Raw genomic sequence first — 13,272 nt, forward strand, 5'->3', positions numbered from 1 at the left:
CGAACTCCTCCTACAGATTTAATCAGATCGATTTGAAATTTGGTCAGGACCATCTTAAGACCTTGAAGATGAAAAGTTATTAAAATCGTGAGTTTTCACTTAACGAGCGGAACGTGGCGTGGCGTCCATTTTGAGCCATTCGCCATGAAACAGGCAGTTATTGTAACTCAACTGTACATAGTCCGATCTGCCCCAAATCTCTCAGGTATGATGGTGGTCCAGTACTGATGACATGTATATGAAAAATTATACTCATAGCCCCGCCCCAAGACGTTAGCCCCGCCCCCTTTCATATCTCATGAACCGTTTATAGTAGAGTCTTGCGGGAGGTGTCATATCACTCAGCAGAGAGTGCCTGTTTCATTGGGGATGGTTAGCCCCGCCCCCTACACATTAGCCCCGCCCCCTTTCATAACTCATGATCCGTTTGTAGTAGAGTCTTGTGGGGGGTGTCATATCACTCAGCAGAGAGTGCCTGTTTCATTGGTGAAAGTTATGCCCGCCCCCTACACATTAGCCACGCCCCCTTTCATAACTCGTGATCCGTTTGTCGTAGAGTCTTGTGGGAGGTGTTATATCGCTCAGCAGAGAGTGCCTGTCGTAGAGCCTTGCGGCAGGCGTCGTGGCGCTCGTCAGAGTTTCGGCTTCACGGTGCCCGGCCGCGTCGGTCGGCGTCCCGCCAGCATCCTCGACGCGCAAGGGGCGAGGGCCCGTTCATCGCTGCTTGCAGCTTTAATTATTATTCTTTTTCCGCTGCAAGATCGCGTTTTTGACGACCTTAGCCATCCCCAAAACTCACGAAAAGTGGAGTATGCGTCAGAACTGGTGGGAAATTCAATGTTCTGGAGTGACTGGGCTCGGGTGTCTCCAGAGGGCTCCATAGCGCCCCCTAACGTACGCAGTTTTTCAGAGAAAGTTTCTTCGATCTTCACGAAATTCAAGTATGTCATTGCTCACGCCCTCATACCTGGATTAAATGATTTTGAGATTTCTTCGGCAAACAGGAAGTCAGCCATGTTGGACTTCCTGCGTGATTTTAGAATTTACGAACGCATATTTGAAGACTTTAGGATGCACAAAAATTTATGAAACTTTACACACACATCCAAACTAGTAATTACTTCATTTTAGTGGTGAAATTTTGCTTGGGCGTGGCATGTTGGCTCTCTAGCGCCCCCTTATGTCTTTCAGATTTTGAACATACCTTTAGGTACTCGGAATCTCATAAAATTTGGCAAAATGATAGACACCTGTGAACTTTATGTAACTGTATAGCCATTAGGCTCAGTGTGTTTAGCCGGCTCTATAGCGCCCCCTAACGCGTTGAAATTTTAACTTTGTCAAAGTTGATCCGATATTCATGAAATTTGGTATGCATATCCCACTCATCATTTGAAACATATTCCTCATTGGGTTTCATAAGCCCCGCCCACCCAGAAGTCGCCCATATTGGATTTTATGTACGATTTTCCCAATTTTTGAGTTTTATTGGCCGCGTACTTTAACGAACTCCTCCTACAGATTTGATCAGATGGAGTTGAAATTTGGTCAGGACCATCTTAAGACCTTGAAGATGAAAAGTTATTAAAATGATGAGTGTCCACTTAACGATCGGACCGTAGCGTGGCGGCCATTTTGAGCCATTCGCCAGTTATTGTAACTCAACTGTACATAGTCCGATCTGCCCCAAATCTCTCAGGTATGATGGTGCTCCAGTACTGATGACATGTATATGAAAAATTATACTCATAGCCCCGCCCTAAGACGTTAGCCCCGCCCCCTTTCATAACTCATGAACCGTTTATAGTAGAGTCTTGTGGGATGTGTCATATCACTCAGCAGAGAGTGGGTTAACCCTAACTCAACTGTACATAGTCCGATCTGCCCCAAATTTCTCAGGTATGATAAGGGTCCAGTCCTGATTATATGTAAATGCAAAAATATAGTCATAGCCACGGCCCCTACACATTAGCCCCGCCCCCTTTCATAACTCATGATCCGTTTGTCGTAGAGTCTTGTGGGAGGTGTCATATCACTCAGCAGAGAGTGCCTGTTTCATTGGTGAAGGTTATCCCCGCCCCCTACACATTAGCCCCGCCCCCTTTCATAACTCATGATCCGTTTGTCGTAGAGTCTTGTGGGAGGTGTCATATCACTCAGCAGAGAGTGCCTGTTTCATTGGTGAAGGTTATGCCCGCCCCCTACACATTAGCCACGCCCCCTTTCATTACTCATGATCCGTTTGTCGTAGAGTCTTGTGGGAGGTGTTATATCGCTCAGCAGAGAGTGCCTGTTTCATTGGTGAAGGTTATGCCCGCCCCCTACACATTAGCCACGCCCCCCTTCATAACTTGTGAACCGCTTGTCGTAGAGCCTTGCGGCAGGCGTCGTGGCGCTCGTCAGAGTTTCGGCTTCACCGTGCCCGGCCGCGTCGGTCGGCGTCCCGCCAGCATCCCCGACGCGCAAGGGGCGAGGGCCCGTTCATCGCTGCTTGCAGCTTTAATTATTATTCTTTTTCCGCTGCAAGATCGCGTTTTTGACGACCTTAGCCATCCCCAAAACTCACGAAAAGTGGAGTATGCGTCAGAACTGGTGGGAAATTCAATGTTCTGGAGTGACTGGGCTCGGGTGTCTCCAGAGGGCTCCATAGCGCCCCCTAACGTACGCAGTTTTTCAGAGAAAGTTTCTTCGATCTTCACGAAATTCAAGTATGTCATTGCTCACGCCCTCATACCTGGATTAAATGATTTTGAGATTTCTTCGGCAAACAGGAAGTCAGCCATGTTGGACTTCCTGCGTGATTTTAGAATTTACGAACGCATATTTGAAGACTTTAGGATGCACAAAAATTTATGAAACTTTACACACACATCCAAACTAGTAATTACTTCATTTTAGTGGTGAAATTTTGCTTGGGCGTGGCATGTTGGCTCTCTAGCGCCCCCTTATGTCTTTCAGATTTTGAACATACCTTTAGGTACTCGAAAACTCATGAAATTTGGCAAGATGATAGACACCTGTGAACTTTATTTAAATATATAGCCATTAGGCTCAGTGTGTTTAGCCGGCTCTATAGCGCCCCCTAACGCGTTGAAATTTTAACTTTGTCAAAGTTGATCCGATAATCATGAAATTTGGTATGCATATCCCACTCATCATTTGAAACATATTCCTCATTGGGTTTCATTAGCTCCGCCCACCCGGAAGTCGGCCATATTGGATTTCATGTCACTTTTAGCATTTTATAGGCCGCGTACTTTAACGAACTCCTCCTACAGATTTAATCAGATCGATTTGAAATTTGGTCAGGACCATCTTAAGACCTTGAAGATGAAAAGTTATTAAAATCGTGAGTTTTCACTTAACGAGCGGAACGTGGCGTGGCGTCCATTTTGAGCCATTCGCCATGAAACAGGCAGTTATTGTAACTCAACTGTACATAGTCCGATCTGCCCCAAATCTCTCAGGTATGATGGTGGTCCAGTACTGATGACATGTATATGAAAAATTATACTCATAGCCCCGCCCCAAGACGTTAGCCCCGCCCCCTTTCATATCTCATGAACCGTTTATAGTAGAGTCTTGCGGGAGGTGTCATATCACTCAGCAGAGAGTGCCTGTTTCATTGGGGATGGTTAGCCCCGCCCCCTACACAATAGCCCCGCCCCCTTTCATAACTCATGAACCGTTTGTAGTAGAGTCTTGTGGGGGGTGTCATATCACTCAGCAGAGAGTGCCTGTTTCATTGGTGAAAGTTATGCCCGCCCCCTACACATTAGCCACGCCCCCTTTCATAACTCGTGATCCGTTTGTCGTAGAGTCTTGTGGGAGGTGTTATATCGCTCAGCAGAGAGTGCCTGTCGTAGAGCCTTGCGGCAGGCGTCGTGGCGCTCGTCAGAGTTTCGGCTTCACGGTGCCCGGCCGCGTCGGTCGGCGTCCCGCCAGCATCCTCGACGCGCAAGGGGCGAGGGCCCGTTCATCGCTGCTTGCAGCTTTAATTAGGGCCCGAGCACGAAAGTGCCAGGACCCAACGGTGTCCTGGCACGAAGTGCAAGGAACCTATTGTTTTTCTGGGGATTATTAGGGCCCGAGCACGAAAGTGCCAGGACCCAACGGTGTCCTGGCACGAAGTGCAAGGAACCTATTGTTTTTCTGGGGATTATTATTATTATTCTTTTTCCGCTGGTAGATCGCGTTTTTGACGACCTTAGCCATCCCCAAAACTCACGAAAAGTGGAGTATGCGTCAGAACTGGTGGGAAATTCAATGTTCTGGAGTGACTGGGCTCGGGTGTCTCCAGAGGGCTCCATAGCGCCCCCTAACGTACGCAGTTTTTCCGAGAAAGTTTCTTCGATCTTCACGAAATTCAAGTATGTCATTGCTCACGCCCTCATACCTGGATTAAATGATTTTGAGATTTCTTCGGCCAACAGGAAGTCAGCCATGTTGGACTTCCTGCGTGATTTTAGAATTTACGAACGCATATTTGAAGACTTTAGGATGCACAAAAAATAATGAAACTTTACACGCACATCCAAACTCGTAATTAGTTTATTTTAGTGGTGAAATTTTGCTTGGGCGTCGCATGTTGGCTCTCTAGCGCCCCCTTATGTCTTTCAGATTTTGAACATACCTTTAGGTACTCGAAAACTCATGAAATTTGGCAAAATGATAGACACCTGTGAACTTCATTTAAATGTATAGCCATTAGGCTCAGTGTGTTTAGCCGGCTCTATAGCGCCCCCTAACGCGTTGAAATTTTAACTTTGTCAAAGTTGATCCGATATTCATGAAATTTGGTATGCATATCCCACTCATCATTTGAAACATATTCCTCATTGGATTTCATTAGCTCCGCCCACCCGGAAGTCGGCCATATTGGATTTCATGTCACTTTTAGCGTTTTATAGGCCGCGTACTTTAACGAACTCCTCCTACAGATTTAATCAGATCGAGTTGAAATTTGATCAGGACCATCTTAAGACCTTGAGGATGAAAAGTTATTAAAATCGTGAGTTTTCACTTAACGAGCGGACCGTGGCGTGGCGGCCATTTTGAGCCATTCGCCATGAAACAGGCAGTTATTGTAACTCAACTGTACATAGTCCGATCTGCCCCAAATCTCTCAGGTATGATGGTGCTCCAGTACTGATGACATGTATATGAAAAATTATACTCATAGCCCCGCCCCAAGACGTTAGCCCCGCCCCCTTTCATAACTCATGAACCGTTTGTCGTAGAGTCTTGCGGGAGGTGTCATATCACTCAGCAGAGAGTGCCTGTTTCATTGGTGAAGGTTATCCCCGCCCCCTACACATTAGCCACGCCCCCTTTCATAACTCATGATCTGTTTGTCGTAGAGTCTTGTGGGATGTGTCATATCACTCAGCAGAGAGTGGGTTAACCCTAACTCAACTGTACATAGTTCGATCTGCCCCAAATTTCTCAGGTATGATAAGGGTCCAGTCCTGATTATATGTAAATGCAAAAATATAGTCATAGCCCCGCCCCCTTTCATAACTCATGAACCGTTTGTCGTACAGGCTTATGGGAGGTGTCATATCACTCAGCAGAGAGTTCCTGTTTTATTGGTTAAGGTTGGCCCCGCCCCCTACACATAGCACCGCCCCCTTTCATAACTCATGAACCGTTTGTCGTAGAGTCTTGTGGGAGGTGTCATATCACTCAGCAGAGAGTGCCTGTTAAGTTGGTATTGTTATCCCCGCTCCCTATACATTAGCCACGCCCCCGTTCATATCTCATGAACCGTTTATAGTAGAGTCTTGTGGGAGGTGTCATATCACTCAGCAGAGAGTGCCTGTTTCATTGGTGAAAGTTATGCCCGCCCCCGACACCTTATCCCCGCCCCCTTTCATAACTCATGAACTGTTTGTCGTAGAGTCTTGTGGGAGGTGTTATATCACTCAGCAGAGAGTGCCTGTTAAGTTGGTGTTGTTATCCCCGCCTCCTACACATTAGCCACGCCCCCCTTCATAACTCGTGAACCGCTTGTCGTAGAGCCTTGCGGCAGGTGTCGTGGCGCTCGTCAGAGTTTCGGCTTCACGGTGCCCGGCCGCGTCGGTCGGCGTCCCGCCAGCATCCCCGACGCGCAAGTAGGGGCGAGGGCCCGTTCATCGCTGCTTGCAGCTTTAATTATTATTCTTTTTCCGCTGCAAGATCGCGTTTTTGACGACCTTAGCCATCCCCAAAACTCACGAAAAGTGGAGTATGCGTCAGAACTGGTGGGAAATTCAATGTTCTGGAGTGACTGGGCTCGGGTGTCTCCAGAGGGCTCCATAGCGCCCCCTAACGTACGCAGTTTTTCAGAGAAAGTTTCTTCGATCTTCACGAAATTCAAGTATGTCATTGCTCACGCCCTCATACCTGGATTAAATGATTTTGAGATTTCTTCGGCAAACAGGAAGTCAGCCATGTTGGACTTCCTGCGTGATTTTAGAATTTACGAACGCATATTTGAAGACTTTAGGATGCACAAAAATTTATGAAACTTTACACGCACATCCAAACTGGTAATTACTTAATTTTAGTGGTGAAATTTTGCTTGGGCGTGGCATGTTGGCTCTCTAGCGCCCCCTTATGTCTTTCAGATTTTGAACATACCTTTAGGTACTCGAAAACTCATGAAATTTGGCAAGATGATAGACACCTGTGAACTTTATTTAAATATATAGCCATTAGGCTCAGTGTGTTTAGCCGGCTCTATAGCGCCCCCTAACGCGTTGAAATTTTAACTTTGTCAAAGTTGATCCGATAATCATGAAATTTGGTATGCATATCCCACTCATCATTTGAAACATATTCCTCATTGGGTTTCATAAGCCCCGCCCACCCAGAAGTCGGCCATATTGGATTTTATGTACGATTTTCCCAATTTTTGAGTTTTATTGGCCGCGTACTTTAACGAACTCCTCCTACAGATTTGATCAGATGGAGTTGAAATTTGGTCAGGACCATCTTAAGACCTTGAAGATGAAAAGTTATTAAAATGATGAGTGTCCACTTAACGATCGGACCGTAGCGTGGCGGCCATTTTGAGCCATTCGCCAGTTATTGTAACTCAACTGTACATAGTCCGATCTGCCCCAAATCTCTCAGGTATGATGGTGCTCCAGTACTGATGACATGTATATGAAAAATTATACTCATAGCCCCGCCCTAAGACGTTAGCCCCGCCCCCTTTCATAACTCATGAACCGTTTATAGTAGAGTCTTGTGGGATGTGTCATATCACTCAGCAGAGAGTGGGTTAACCCTAACTCAACTGTACATAGTCCGATCTGCCCCAAATTTCTCAGGTATGATAAGGGTCCAGTCCTGATTATATGTAAATGCAAAAATATAGTCATAGCCACGGCCCCTACACATTAGCCCCGCCCCCTTTCATAACTCATGATCCGTTTGTCGTAGAGTCTTGTGGGAGGTGTCATATCACTCAGCAGAGAGTGCCTGTTTCATTGGTGAAGGTTATCCCCGCCCCCTACACATTAGCCCCGCCCCCTTTCATAACTCATGATCCGTTTGTCGTAGAGTCTTGTGGGAGGTGTCATATCACTCAGCAGAGAGTGCCTGTTTCATTGGTGAAGGTTATGCCCGCCCCCTACACATTAGCCACGCCCCCTTTCATTACTCATGATCCGTTTGTCGTAGAGTCTTGTGGGAGGTGTTATATCGCTCAGCAGAGAGTGCCTGTTTCATTGGTGAAGGTTATGCCCGCCCCCTACACATTAGCCACGCCCCCCTTCATAACTTGTGAACCGCTTGTCGTAGAGCCTTGCGGCAGGCGTCGTGGCGCTCGTCAGAGTTTCGGCTTCACGGTGCCCGGCCGCGTCGGTCGGCGTCCCGCCAGCATCCTCGACGCGCAAGGGGCGAGGGCCCGTTCATCGCTGCTTGCAGCTTTAATTATTATTATTATTCTTTTTCCGCTGGTAGATCGCGTTTTTGACGACCTTAGCCATCCCCAAAACTCACGAAAAGTGGAGTATGCGTCAGAACTGGTGGGAAATTCAATGTTCTGGAGTGATTGGGCTCGGGTGTCTCCAGGGGGCTCCATAGCGCCCCCTAACGTACGCAGTTTTTCAGAGAAAGTTTCTTCGATCTTCACGAAATTCAAGTATGTCATTGCTCACGCCCTCATACCTGGATTAAATGATTTTGAGATTTCTTCGGCAAACAGGAAGTCAGCCATGTTGGACTTCCTGCGTGATTTTAGAATTTACGAACGCATATTTGAAGACTTTAGGATGCACAAAAATTTATGAAACTTTACACACACATCCAAACTAGTAATTACTTCATTTTAGTGGTGAAATTTTGCTTGGGCGTGGCATGTTGGCTCTCTAGCGCCCCCTTATGTCTTTCAGATTTTGAACATACCTTTAGGTACTCGGAATCTCATAAAATTTGGCAAAATGATAGACACCTGTGAACTTTATGTAACTGTATAGCCATTAGGCTCAGTGTGTTTAGCCGGCTCTATAGCGCCCCCTAACGCGTTGAAATTTTAACTTTGTCAAAGTTGATCCGATATTCATGAAATTTGGTATGCATATCCCACTCATCATTTGAAACATATTCCTCATTGGGTTTCATTAGCTCCGCCCACCCGGAAGTCGGCCATATTGGATTTCATGTCACTTTTAGGGTTTTATAGGCCGCGTACTTTAACGAACTCCTCCTACAGATTTGATCAGATGGAGTTGAAATTTGGTCAGGACCATCTTAAGACCTTGAAGATGAAAAGTTATTAAAATGATGAGTGTCCACTTAATGATCGGACCGTAGCGTGGCGGCCATTTTGAGCCATTCGCCATGAAACAGGCAGTTATTGTAACTCAACTGTACATAGTCCGATCTGCCCCAGATTTCTCAGGTATGATGGTGCTCCAGTACTGATGACATGTGTATGAAAAATTATACTCATAGCCCCGCCCCAAGACGTTAGCCCCGCCCCCTTTCATATCTCATGAACCGTTTATAGTAGAGTCTTGCGGGAGGTGTCATATCACTCAGCAGAGAGTGCCTGTTTCATTGGGGATGGTTAGCCCCGCCCCCTACACATTAGCCCCGCCCCCTTTTATAACTCATGATCCGTTTGTCGTAGAGTCTTGTGGGAGGTGTCATATCACTCAGCAGAGAGTGCCTGTTTCATTGGTGAAAGTTATGCCCGCCCCCTACACATTAGCCACGCCCCCTTTCATAACTCGTGATCCGTTTGTCGTAGAGCCTTGCGGCAGGCGTCGTCGCGCTCGTCAGAGTTTCGGCTTCACCGTGCCCGGCCGCGTCGGTCGGCGTCCCGCCAGCATCCCCGACGCGCAAGGGGCGAGGGCCCGTTCATCGCTGCTTGCAGCTTTAATTATTATTCTTTTTCCGCTGCAAGATCGCGTTTTTGACGACCTTAGCCATCCCCAAAACTCACGAAAAGTGGAGTATGCGTCAGAACTGGTGGGAAATTCAATGTTCTGGAGTGACTGGGCTCGGGTGTCTCCAGAGGGCTCCATAGCGCCCCCTAACGTACGCAGTTTTTCAGAGAAAGTTTCTTCGATCTTCACGAAATTCAAGTATGTCATTGCTCACGCCCTCATACCTGGATTAAATGATTTTGAGATTTCTTCGGCAAACAGGAAGTCAGCCATGTTGGACTTCCTGCGTGATTTTAGAATTTACGAACGCATATTTGAAGACTTTAGGATGCACAAAAATTTATGAAACTTTACACACACATCCAAACTAGTAATTACTTCATTTTAGTGTTGAAATTTTGCTTGGGCGTGGCATGTTGGCTCTCTAGCGCCCCCTTATGTCTTTCAGATTTTGAACATACCTTTAGGTACTCGAAAACTCATGAAATTTGGCAAGATGATAGACACCTGTGAACTTTATTTAAATATATAGCCATTAGGCTCAGTGTGTTTAGCCGGCTCTATAGCGCCCCCTAACGCGTTGAAATTTTAACTTTGTCAAAGTTGATCCGATAATCATGAAATTTGGTATGCATATCCCACTCATCATTTGAAACATATTCCTCATTGGGTTTCATTAGCTCCGCCCACCCGGAAGTCGGCCATATTGGATTTCATGTCACTTTTAGCATTTTATAGGCCGCGTACTTTAACGAACTCCTCCTACAGATTTAATCAGATCGATTTGAAATTTGGTCAGGACCATCTTAAGACCTTGAAGATGAAAAGTTATTAAAATCGTGAGTTTTCACTTAACGAGCGGAACGTGGCGTGGCGTCCATTTTGAGCCATTCGCCATGAAACAGGCAGTTATTGTAACTCAACTGTACATAGTCCGATCTGCCCCAAATCTCTCAGGTATGATGGTGGTCCAGTACTGATGACATGTATATGAAAAATTATACTCATAGCCCCGCCCCAAGACGTTAGCCCCGCCCCCTTTCATATCTCATGAACCGTTTATAGTAGAGTCTTGCGGGAGGTGTCATATCACTCAGCAGAGAGTGCCTGTTTCATTGGGGATGGTTAGCCCCGCCCCCTACACATTAGCCCCGCCCCCTTTCATAACTCATGATCCGTTTGTAGTAGAGTCTTGTGGGGGGTGTCATATCACTCAGCAGAGAGTGCCTGTTTCATTGGTGAAAGTTATGCCCGCCCCCTACACATTAGCCACGCCCCCTTTCATAACTCGTGATCCGTTTGTCGTAGAGTCTTGTGGGAGGTGTTATATCGCTCAGCAGAGAGTGCCTGTCGTAGAGCCTTGCGGCAGGCGTCGTGGCGCTCGTCAGAGTTTCGGCTTCACGGTGCCCGGCCGCGTCGGTCGGCGTCCCGCCAGCATCCTCGACGCGCAAGGGGCGAGGGCCCGTTCATCGCTGCTTGCAGCTTTAATTAGGGCCCGAGCACGAAAGTGCCAGGACCCAACGGTGTCCTGGCACGAAGTGCAAGGAACCTATTGTTTTTCTGGGGATTATTATTATTAGGGCCCGAGCACGAAAGTGCCAGGACCCAACGGTGTCCTGGCACGAAGTGCAAGGAACCTATTGTTTTTCTGGGTATTATTATTCTTTTTCTGCTGGAATATCGCGTTTTTGACGACCTTAGCCATCCCCAAAACTCACGAAAAGTGGAGTATGCGTCAGAACTGGTGGGAAATTCAATGTTCTGGAGTGACTGGGCTCGGGTTTCTCCAGGGGGCTCCATAGCGCCCCCTAACGTACGCAGTTTTTCAGAGAAAGTTTCTTCGATCTTCACGAAATTCAAGTATGTCATTGCTCACGCCCTCATACCTGGATTAAATGATTTTGAGATTTTTTCGGCAAACAGGAAGTCAGCCATGTTGGATTTCCTGCGTGATTTTAGAATTTACGAACGCATATTTGAAGACTTTAGGATGCACAAAAATTTATGAAACTTTACACGCATATCCAAACTAGTAATTACTTTATTTTAGTAGTGAAATTTTGCTTGGGCGTGGCATATTTGCTCTCTAGCGCCCCCTTATGTCTTTTAGATTTTGAACATACCTTTAGGTACTCGAAAACTCATGAAATTTGGCAAAATGATAGACACCTGTGAACTTTATGTAAATGTGTAGCCATTAGGCTCAGTGTGTTTAGCCGGCTCTATAGCGCCCCCTAACGCGTTGAAATTTTAACTTTGTCAAAGTTGATCCGATATTCATGAAATTTGGTATGCATATCCCACTCATCATTTGAAACATATTCCTCATTGGGTTTCATTAGCTCCGCCCACCCGGAAGTCGGCCATATTGGATTTCATGTCACTTTTAGCGTTTTATTGGCCGCGTACTTTAACGAACTCCTCCTACAGATTTAATCAGATCGATTTGAAATTTGGTCAGGACCATCTTAAGACCTTGAGGATGAAAAGTTATTAAAATCGTGAGTTTTCACTTAACGATCGGACCGTAGCGTGGCGGCCATTTTGAGCCATTCGCCATGAAACAGGCAGTTATTGTAACTCAACTGTACATAGTCCGATCTGCCCCAGATTTCTCAGGTATGATGGTGCTCCAGTACTGATGACATGTATATGAAAAATTATACTCATAGCCCCGCCCCAAGACGTTAGCCCCGCCCCCTTTCATATCTCATGAACCGTTTATAGTAGAGTCTTGCGGGAGGTGTCATATCACTCAGCAGAGAGTGCCTGTTTCATTGGGGATGGTTAGCCCCGCCCCCGACACATTAGCCCCGCCCCCTTTCATAACTCATGATCCGTTTGTCGTAGAGTCTTGTGGGAGGTGTCATATCACTCAGCAGAGAGTGCCTGTTTCATTGGTGAAAGTTATGCCCGCCCCCTACACATTAGCCACGCCCCCTTTCATAACTCGTGATCCGTTTGTCGTAGAGCCTTGCGGCAGGCGTCGTCGCGCTCGTCAGAGTTTCGGCTTCACCGTGCCCGGCCGCGTCGGTCGGCCTCCCGCCAGCATCCCCGACGCGCAAGGGGCGAGGGCCCGTTCATCGCTGCTTGCAGCTTTAATTAGGGCCCGAGCACGAAAGTGCCAGGACCCAACGGTGTCCTGGCACGAAGTGCAAGGAACCTATTGTTTTTCTGGGGATTATTATTAGGGCCCGAGCACGAAAGTGCCAGGACCCAACGGTGTCCTGGCACGAAGTGCAAGGAACCTATTGTTTTTCTGGGGATTATTATTATTAGGGCCCGAGCACGAAAGTGCCAGGACCCAACGGTGTCCTGGCACGAAGTGCAAGGAACCTATTGTTTTTCTGGGGATTATTATTATTATTATTATTATTCTTTTTCCGCTGGTAGATCGCGTTTTTGACGACCTTAGCCATCCCCAAAACTCACGAAAAGTGGAGTATGCGTCAGAACTGGTGGGAAATTCAATGTTCTGGAGTGACTGGGCTCGGGTGTCTCCAGAGGGCTCCATAGCGCCCCCTAACGTACGCAGTTTTTCAGAGAAAGTTTCTTCGATCTTCACGAAATTCAAGTATGTCATTGCTCACGCCCTCATACCTGGATTAAATGATTTTGAGATTTCTTCGGCAAACAGGAAGTCAGCCATGTTGGACTTCCTGCGTGATTTTAGAATTTACGAACGCATATTTGAAGACTTTAGGATGCACAAAAATTTATGAAACTTTACACACACATCCAAACTAGTAATTACTTCATTTTAGTGGTGAAATTTTGCTTGGGCGTGGCATGTTGGCTCTCTAGCGCCCCCTTATGTCTTTCAGATTTTGAACATACCTTTAGGTACTCGAAAACTCATGAAATTTGGCAAGATGATAGACACCTGTGAACT

This window comes from Sebastes umbrosus, chromosome 9 (assembly GCF_015220745.1).
Source record: "Sebastes umbrosus isolate fSebUmb1 chromosome 9, fSebUmb1.pri, whole genome shotgun sequence".
NCBI lineage: Eukaryota > Metazoa > Chordata > Actinopteri > Perciformes > Sebastidae > Sebastes > Sebastes umbrosus.